This window comes from Spinacia oleracea, chromosome 5 (genome assembly GCF_020520425.1).
Source record: "Spinacia oleracea cultivar Varoflay chromosome 5, BTI_SOV_V1, whole genome shotgun sequence".
Classification (NCBI taxonomy): domain Eukaryota; kingdom Viridiplantae; phylum Streptophyta; class Magnoliopsida; order Caryophyllales; family Amaranthaceae; genus Spinacia; species Spinacia oleracea.
The window spans coordinates 64,892,277-64,901,690 of NC_079491.1; the positions used below are offsets into that span (position 1 = coordinate 64,892,277).

At 35.5% G+C, this 9,414-nt stretch overlaps 1 long non-coding RNA gene across 1 annotated transcript; it reads right to left on the minus strand.

Moving 5' to 3' along the window:
- Nucleotides 1-4,311: 4,311 nt before the first annotated feature.
- On the minus strand, nt 4,312-5,830 carry LOC130460957 (uncharacterized). Its single transcript, XR_008921202.1, has 2 exons — nt 5,056-5,830; nt 4,312-4,460 (listed from the first exon to the last, which is right to left on the minus strand). It is a non-coding gene; the product is annotated as an uncharacterized lncRNA (long non-coding RNA).
- Between the last annotated feature and the right edge of the window lie 3,584 nt (nt 5,831-9,414).

A 9,414-nucleotide genomic window follows, 5' to 3' on the forward strand; every position in this document is an offset into this window, starting at 1 on the left:
CTAAAACCATTGAAGAATTAAGCGCATTATGTATTTTGACTCATTTCTAAAACATTTTAGGTAAGCAAAAGCCTTTTGCTAATAGTCTAAAAACTACTCTTGGTTGATAGGTACGTCTAAGAACTTGTTAGGTAAACCTATCGATTTTGGCACGACATAAAAGGACTCCTTACTTATATCGTTGAGTTTCACCAAAACTAACATGTACTCACAATTATTTGTGTACCTTACCCCTTTAGAATCGATAAGTAACACCTCGCTATGGAGGAAAGCTATTACTAAGATCGATGTAAAGGATATCCAAGTAAGTGTTATTTTGGCATGGCACCTTTTAACTCAATTTTTAAGTTTGGAACTTAAGGCTCTTACTATGTTGGTTAGATTTTAAGTGAACTAAAATCCTTAATCATGCAACATAATCAAGCCACAATCTCATGCATAATTAAGACATATTTAAAGCAATAAATAACTTAAAGCATGCATAAGATAAATGTGATCTAGTATGGCCCGACTTCATCTTGAAGCTTCAACTTCAAAGTCCATCTTGAAAATGGATTGAAAACTTCGTCTTGAATTTCACCGTGGGAGGCACCATTTTCTTCAAATAGGATAAGCTATAATTAAACTAATTACAACTATTTGATGGTACGCATACCATATTTAAATTGAAAAACAAATTTGGTGCATTAGACCAATTACATTCAAATTAATGGTACACAGACCATATTTTCTATCCTATTTGGGCCATACTAGTCACTCCATAACCTGCAAAACAGTACATATACAATATAAACCATTCATCCATTCATTATCATGAATGGCCCACATAGCTGGTTAGTGAATACACGTTGTATGCATCACATAAATATTTGCAGCAATTAATCAAGGGCACCAATAATCTACAAATTATTCAGTCCTTATTAATTCTAATCAAGTTGTTTAACCTTAAAGGATTTGTAGACCTAATCAAAATTTTATGACTAAAAAGGCTACCACTTAAACCAATAAATTCATATGCTTTACTAATTTTAAACATAAAAATGTATTTCTAGTCTAACCGGAAACATACAAATTCAATTAAAATTTAAAGCTCATATAAATTTATAATTGAATCCATTTTATTTAATTTATTTTTGAGTTGAATTAAATGAATTTAAATTAATTCAAGGTTTAATTTTAGTAACATAATTAGTATAAATAAAATTTATAATAATTATAATATTCAAAATTAAAATCCGAGAAAACAATTTAAATAATTTATTAATTAAAATAAATTCCCGAACTGAAAATCTCAAATTAAATTCAAAACGCATCAATCGTAACACGACGAGGCGCTTTGGCTTGCACCCAAGCGCCATCGAGTGCACGAGGCTTAACGCCCCTCGACCGATCGTCCAGCACCACGCAAGCAGGCCACACGCAACGCAGCAAGCCCAGGCCACGCTGCGCGCAGCCCGCTCACTCGTCGCCCCAGCTTGCTTCGCGTCTGCTTGCTTCGCTGGGGGTGGCAGCGCGCGCTGTGGCGCAACACGCTTGCTGCCTACACGCGTCTGCTCGCAGGCTTGCGCCTTGGCTCTTCGCCCTTGCCTACTCGCCCACGCTGCGCAAAGCACTCAACACAAGGGCAGCGTGCTGCCTTGTGCTCGTGTGCCATGGCCCTTGCTCGCTGCATTGTACCGCATGGGCGACGAGCTCCCTTGCTCGTTGTCGCATGCCCGCATTATACAACACCCCTTAAGGGTAACACGTAGCGTCCATTGCTTTGTGCTTCCAAGTTTTATGAGCGAATTTCACAAAAATTAAAACTTTTATTTCAAAATTAATGACAAAGTAATAAATCATATTAATTTCATAATTTTAGGGAGAAAAATCGAAAATATTATTAATCAATTAATTTCCGATTAACATGGATTCAAATCTAGGTGATAAAAATTTAAAATTTAACATAAATTAACAATTTTTATGCTGGTTTTTAATCATGGGTACCTAATTAAATTATTAATTAATTATGAAAATCAAATCAATTCTAAATTATTCGAATTTCCACAAATTAATCATAATTACAAATTAGGTTGTATAATTAACAAGCCTAGGCATTGAAACTTGTTAAACATATACTGTAGGTCAATCAAAGATTCAAGATTTATCAACAAGAATCGCAAATATTCAATTTAACATCTTAAATTTACAAACTTTTGCGTTCGAAAAACTAAAACCTCCGAAAAGTCATAGTTTGGCTTCGAATTTGGGAATTCTGGGTTTCGGGGAAAAATACTAATTTTGTCAAAATTTTAGAATGTCTTTTACATGCGGAATTGACACAAAAATCACTCGATTTGGCTGAGTAACGAATATTCTGCCGAAAAACTGCGTACATATAATTAAATAAACGCAATATGCAATTAATTAACAATTACGAAAATTAATCACCCCTTTTAATTCCTTGCAGATTTGTGCAATTTAACCATGTTCATGCAATTTAGATTATGAAAATAATAAGAGGCTCGTAATACCACTGTTAGGTTATGATACATATGACAAAACATAAATCATGCGGAAAAACCATAATGCGAGGAAACATATTATTTACACATAATCATTTAGCATAATTTAGATGCATACACTTTGTAGCGTGCCCTCCCTAGCTGCGCCCGAACCGAACAAGAACAAGTCTTTAGGACTCCAAGTGTCGTCCCTCCGTAGATAGTCCACAGCACGTCCGGATCCGCCTTAAGCTTGACCAACTAGAATCGCCCTTAAGGTAGTATAGATTTCGGCTAAACAGGGGCAAGAGAGTGACTGATTTTTCTTGAAAATCTTACCTTTGAATACTTCAATTGTATCTATAAATTATGACCCTAGGCACCTATTTATAGAGTTATGGAAAAGGATTTGTAATCCTACTAGGATACGAATTAATTAACTTAGAATCCTAGTAGAACTCTAAATCAATTCATTTATCTTTTAGGATTCGTAACGAACACAAGCGTTGCACGACCACGAGCATCGCACAAACCCGCGCAGGCCTTACGGCCCACATGAGCAGGCGCTGCTCGCAGCCCACGAGCATCAGCCCGCGCGCGCGCCATGGCCTTGCTAGGCCTGGCGAGGCTCTGGCAGCTTTGTGTTGGGCGCTTGGCTTGCTGGGCGCGGGCCTGGCTTCGTGCTGGGCCTTCGTCTAGCAAGCCTCGCCCGATGCTAATTCGTACGATGCGCTTCCGATTAAATTCCCGATTCCGGAATTCATTTCCGATACGAACAATATTTAATATTTCCGATTCCGGAATTAATTTCCGTTTTAAACAAATATTTAATATTTCCGTTTCCGGAATTACTTTCCGATTCCGATAATATTTTCCGATTCTGACAATATTTCCGTTTCAGGCAATATTTCCGATTCCGGCAATATTTTCATTTCCGATAATATTTTCCGATACGTACCATGTTTCCGTTTCCGGCAACATCTACGACTTGGATAATATTTATATTTCCGATACGATCCATATTTCCGTTTCCGGCAATATCATCGTTTCCGGAGTATTCATTTCTTGCTTGTGACGATCTCAGCTTCCACTGAAACCAAGATCCGTCGATTCCGAATATCCATAGATGGAGTATTTAATGCCATTAAATACTTGATTCGTTTACGTACTATTTGCGTGACCCTACGGGTTCAGTGAAGAGTAAGCTGTGGATTAATATCATTAATTCCACTTGAACTGAAGCGGCCTCTAGCTAGGCATTCAGCTCACTTGATCTCACTGAATTATTAACTTGTTAATTAATACTGAACCGCATTTATTAGACTTAACATTACATGCATACTTGGACGAAGGGCATTATTTCCTTCAGTCTCCCACTTGTCCTTAGGGACAAGTGTGCATTTCCTAATTCCTTTGTCGCTCGATGCTAGCTCTTGAACATAAGGTAAGAGTTGTCATCCTTATTATGTCCAGAGGTGTTTCTCGGTTTCAGAGTTCAACTGATTAAATAAACAGATAATCATAACCTATGATTCATCTGAGCACGGCCATGCATTTTACAGTTTATAGCTCTCCGAGTGGCCTTGTAAAACTTTTAACATCTCATCCCGATTTATGGGAGGACAATCCCAATCTTGCGATCTTGAGATTTGTAACAGCCCGCTCTCTCAAGCTGTTAATAAAGAACACTTAATCCTTAAATGATCACAATTAACCTTTAACACGCAGCGGCAAAATAATGAACCTTAATCTTAAACTCGATCCTGGACCTGTGGGTTATGGGCCCACAAAATAACCTTATATAACCTTGAATGATTAATCCTTAAAATAAATATAAACCTTTAATTCACATTCAAATTTACAAACAATTCAGAAATTATCTCACACATGAATACAACCTTGGTTTATAACACACAATTTACAAATCCTTAAATACAATCAAGCTCCATTTAAATCACACCCGAGCTTCCACACAACCTGCTACAAAGAGAAGACATAGAAAAACAAAAATTCCAAAATGAGTGGAAAACTCGTAACCTTTACTTCAGCCCGTCAAAACGTTTTTATTTCAAACCATTTATTCAAAGAGTTTTCAAAACACAGTTTTGCAATTGTTCGGAAATAAACTTTTGTTGTATTAGAAAACGTATAGCTTGCATTGATCATTCCCTTCACAAATCAGTGGCAAGAACAGGCTTTGGACACAAACGTAACTTATCATAGAACATAAATTATCACACGAATTCGAACGTTCCGGTCTTAGTTTTAATTTCAGTATATTTCCTCCGCCTGTAACTTGCCCACTTTTCCATATCCGTTCATAATCCAATGCCAGCAAAACAAATAAGAATCATATGTTTAGTTTACAATATCATTTCAAAATCTATTTCAACATACAAATTATTTCCGAACAATTCCACAAACAATTTCACAATATCAATCAAATTAAACAATCATCCAATATAAATGCAAATCATGATATTCATGGCCATGGATATATGATCATATAAAATAAAGAATAAATTTCAAACACACACGGGCACAAAGTAATTTTGCTGAACATAAAAGTTACCTCGAATGCTGATCATTTCCTTAATGAACTCAAGAACAAAAATATATAACCTCCAAGATATAATCATATACTTGATTCACCTTCTTGAATTAATCTCCTTAAGTAATCTCCATATACCACCTCACAAAAATATAAGGAATTGATCACCCACTATTACTAATTTAAATACGGATTCCAATAAACTCTATAGTAATATTATTTAGCATAACAATAATTTTCTATTGGAAAATATTATCAAAATCCCTTCTTTGAAAAATGAGAAAATATGATTTTATGAATACAAATCTTTAAATTAATTAGCAAATTGATTTAGGCTGAAACTATCAAAAATTAACTAAAGAAAAACAGTAATACATTAGGCTTGAAGTTCTATACCTTGCAAATATCTGATTTGGTACTTCAAAGCATCAAGATTCTAAATCAATCAAGAGTAGGAGCAACCAGAATACAAGACATCAAAGAATACCGAGATTGACAAAAGGAACAGCCGCAAACAATAACAATAACCGGGATAGAACGCAACAGCAGCAGCCAGTTTCAGAAGGGAATATCTCCTAGAATACGGATCCAAATTGAGTGATTTTTTAGGCTAAACTGATTAGTTTTTCAAGGGCTACAACTCTTAGGAAGGAACCATGGGCCAAAACTGAATGCATGTTAGAGTAAATGAAACAAACAGAAGCGACAGCAGAAACCAATTTAGAGAAGAAAGGTAATGTGAGAGTTGGAGTTTTCTCCACCTTTTCAATTGATGGTGTGATGAAATAAAACTCATATACGGAGTATGATGTTTGCTTAATGGAAAAGATGTCAATAATATATATAGCATAGCTTTACATTGATGATTGACACGTTATAATGGGAGTAAGAGGTGGCATTGATCATAATAATCTTGGCAACCTCCAAACCATGACACGAAGAGGAGAATAAGAAAAAGAGGGGCTTGCTCATCGGGGGCAAAACGGTCTTTTGCGTATAAAATATTAAATTGGGGAAAGTAGCCGTGTATGTGTTGCATATTGCTCACATGCGTCGGTGATGAAAATCATTTAAAGTGAGTGCTACAAAAGTAGACCCGTAGTCCGGCGGGATAGACCCGTTAAAGCGGCTTGGCCGTAGAGCGAGTGCTACAAAAGTAGGCTCGTAGAGGCGGGATAAACCCGTAGTCCGGCGGGATAGACCCGTTAAAGCGGCTTGGCCGTAGAGCGAGTGCTACAAAAGTAGGCTCGTAGAGGCGGGATAGACCCGTAGTCCGGCGGGATAGACCCGTTAAAGCGGCTTGGCCGTAGAGCGAGTGCTACAAAAGTAGACTCGTAGAGGCGGGATAGACCCGTAATTAGGGACATGTCCTAGTTAAGTCTTGCAAGCGTATGCTTATCAGGAGGGTGACGACCCCCACCAAATAGAGACAGTTGGTTGAATAACCCCTCTCTATTCGTGTTCACTTTCCCCAACAGTAAGCTAATATGTTGTGATTGAGTTAGCTATTATGTTGAGATTAAGTTGTGTGTTTTCGCATTGAGTTATAAATGTCTTATGAATTTCTGTATCTGCATATGAATTATTATGAGAACTTTATGGAGAAAATCATATTACTATAGCAATGTTGTGCCCATGAGTACCATATTGAGTTATGAATAATTATATGTTGAGTTTTAACCTTGTGGCGAAAACTATGGATTGGGAAAAGATTTACTTATAATACTCGAGCTATCGTTAAGAGTACTCATCGAATTAGGTTATGATAGAAAATGATTAAGAGTATGAGAATGACAAGATGAATCTTAAGTTGTGAGCCTAATTCAGTTGATTTGATTGTGAATTTAGAGACTTTGTGAGATGGTAAGTAAGTTTGAAGCCTTTGTGAGTAATGCTATTTTATTGTTTTCCGAATCGTTGTTGAATAATCTAGATTTCGCCAAATAGATTTCAAAGAAGTTATAACATTTTATCAAGTTATGTTTTCCAATTGAGTTTAATAAGCGAAGTTGCTCTTCAAAACAAAACATAAAAACTAAAACAAAAATTATTTTGAGCCACCTATCAAATGCATTTCAGGTTGGATGTGTGTACTCAGTTTTCCGCTGACTTTGTTCAATGAACCTGTCCTGGTGGGGGCAGTGTTAAAACATTTTGCAGGCAGCATAGATCGAGTCTAGTTCAAGGTTCAAGGTGCCTAAAGTTCTCTAAAGGTCTCATTTGGCTCAAGGCGGGGTTACGAATTCACTAAGGTGTAATTAAGTCTTTGCAGAACTTATTGTGGCTTGTATTATTCCTTATCAGGGGTTTTAGTTCATAATTTATGGATTCTTAATCCTTGCCGAGTTTGAATTTAAGTTAGATTGTATTTTGAGTTTAAGTTGTTCAACTCAAGGTTAAGTTTGCTAGTTTATTAAGAGTGGGTTGTTGCAGTGACGCCCTGGTGATGTTTTGGAAATGTTATATGTTGGAATGATGTAATAACAGGTGAAAGAATATCTGACGTAATTTCCTAAATAATAGTTTTAGGTTGTCCATATTTTGGGGAAGTGCTGCCGAAATTTCTAATAAATTAATTAAGTCTTTAAAGTTGTTTGAGGGGTTAAGTTTGTTTAGCAGGGTTAATTGTGATTTGCAAGCAGCTCGTTAAGGGCGGGCTGTTACATGTGGTATCAGAGCCAAGGTTATTTTTGGGTTTGCTATGATCCTCATATCATGGTAGTTGAATTGGGAATTATATATCAGGTTGATTAAGACTTGAGCGATGTATTAACTGCCTTGGGAGTGATTTGCCCAGAGTTTTGATATAAAATCATAGCATTTGAAGTTCCAATGTAACGTAGTTTTATTGGGGATTAGTGTTGAAAAAAAAAAAAAAAAAAAAGAGAGTTGTAAACCCAAGATGGCCATATGAGATGAATTGAATTATGGGGCCAGGGATTAGTTCTAATAATGACTGTAATGTTGGGAATATGAAAATAAAGGAAGGAAGATGTTTGAGAATATTAGTAGTGGATCTAGTAAGGAATTGATTGAATTAATATGAGAAGTTTGATGTATTAGTGTTTCATTTTTAAGCTGATTTTGAAAGGAATTAAATTTGACAATAAACACAGTGACTTGAGATCATTGGAAAACTTGAGGTTTTGAAACTTGGTGAATTAAAGTCGACCTATTTAGTTGGAAAGTCAAGTGCGATGATTGATTTTCATCATTGGATATTAGATTAAGTATTGAGTTCGATATTTACATAATGTAGTTGAGATTTGAGATTTGAGGAGTTGAGATTTGAGCAAATGAAATGAGGAATAGGAATAGGTAGCTCAAATTGTTGCTTGATTGAATTGTGAAATTTTTCATTAAGGGATGGGTCTACTGAGTTGTGATTCCAATTCGATTAAATGTTTATGAATATTGAAGAAAAATGGAGAATTATGTTTATTCTTAAGATTTTGAAGGATTGATTCTAGTTAATTAAATTTCAAAACGAACCTCCTAGTCTGAAACGTATGTTAAAAGATTAATTATAGTTCATTTGACTTATGGTAGAGTTTTTTTTTTCTCAAGAAGTAAGCTAGAGATAAGAGTTTAGGCAAGATTTCGCATTAGAAAGCGCGAGTTGAGGATTAAAGATTTCTTTATTTATTCTTGGCTGCTTGTTTGAAATTATTAGAATTAGAAATAAGAATAGATAGACTAAGTCTAAGAATTTAAGGATCTTTGTGATGAAGGTTGGGTGTTGTGAAGGAAAATCAAAGTATGAGTCGTACATGGTTTTGGTGTTCATTGAAGGGTGAACTTATCATTCTACATTATCTTAAGGTTTTCGTTTTTGAATTTTGAAAATGAAGCTTGTTTAAAGAAATAGTCAAGGTCTAGATGTTTTAACTAAATATTCCTCACAATTTTAATGAAAAATTTTAGATCCTTTCAAAAATTTCTCGGGAGCATTATTTATCAAATTGATTTCTCCAATAGAACTATGTATTCCAATCACTCTCTCTTGACCAACTAATGTTGTTCCCTCGTCAATCTATCTAACCCTCTTACACGACAATTCAATTAAGCAATGTTAAAGCTTGACTCGTTGTTGCTCAGATTTAAAACCCCAGTTGAACTCCTACCTACCTTCAGAAGTTAAGTTATTATATCCAGTGTTATTCCTAAGGTGTTAGAGTATTGATTTATTTTATTTTGAAATTTCTTAAGTAGAGGTTGAGTTACCTCGCTTTGTACGCTACACTATGATTTCAAGACTCGATTTCAAAATAATTATTCAAATGCCCTAAGGTTTTACGTGATGAAGTTTTGAGGACAAAACTTATTTTAAGGGTGGTATATGGTAACAGCCCTGATTTTAAGCAATTCTTAATATCATAT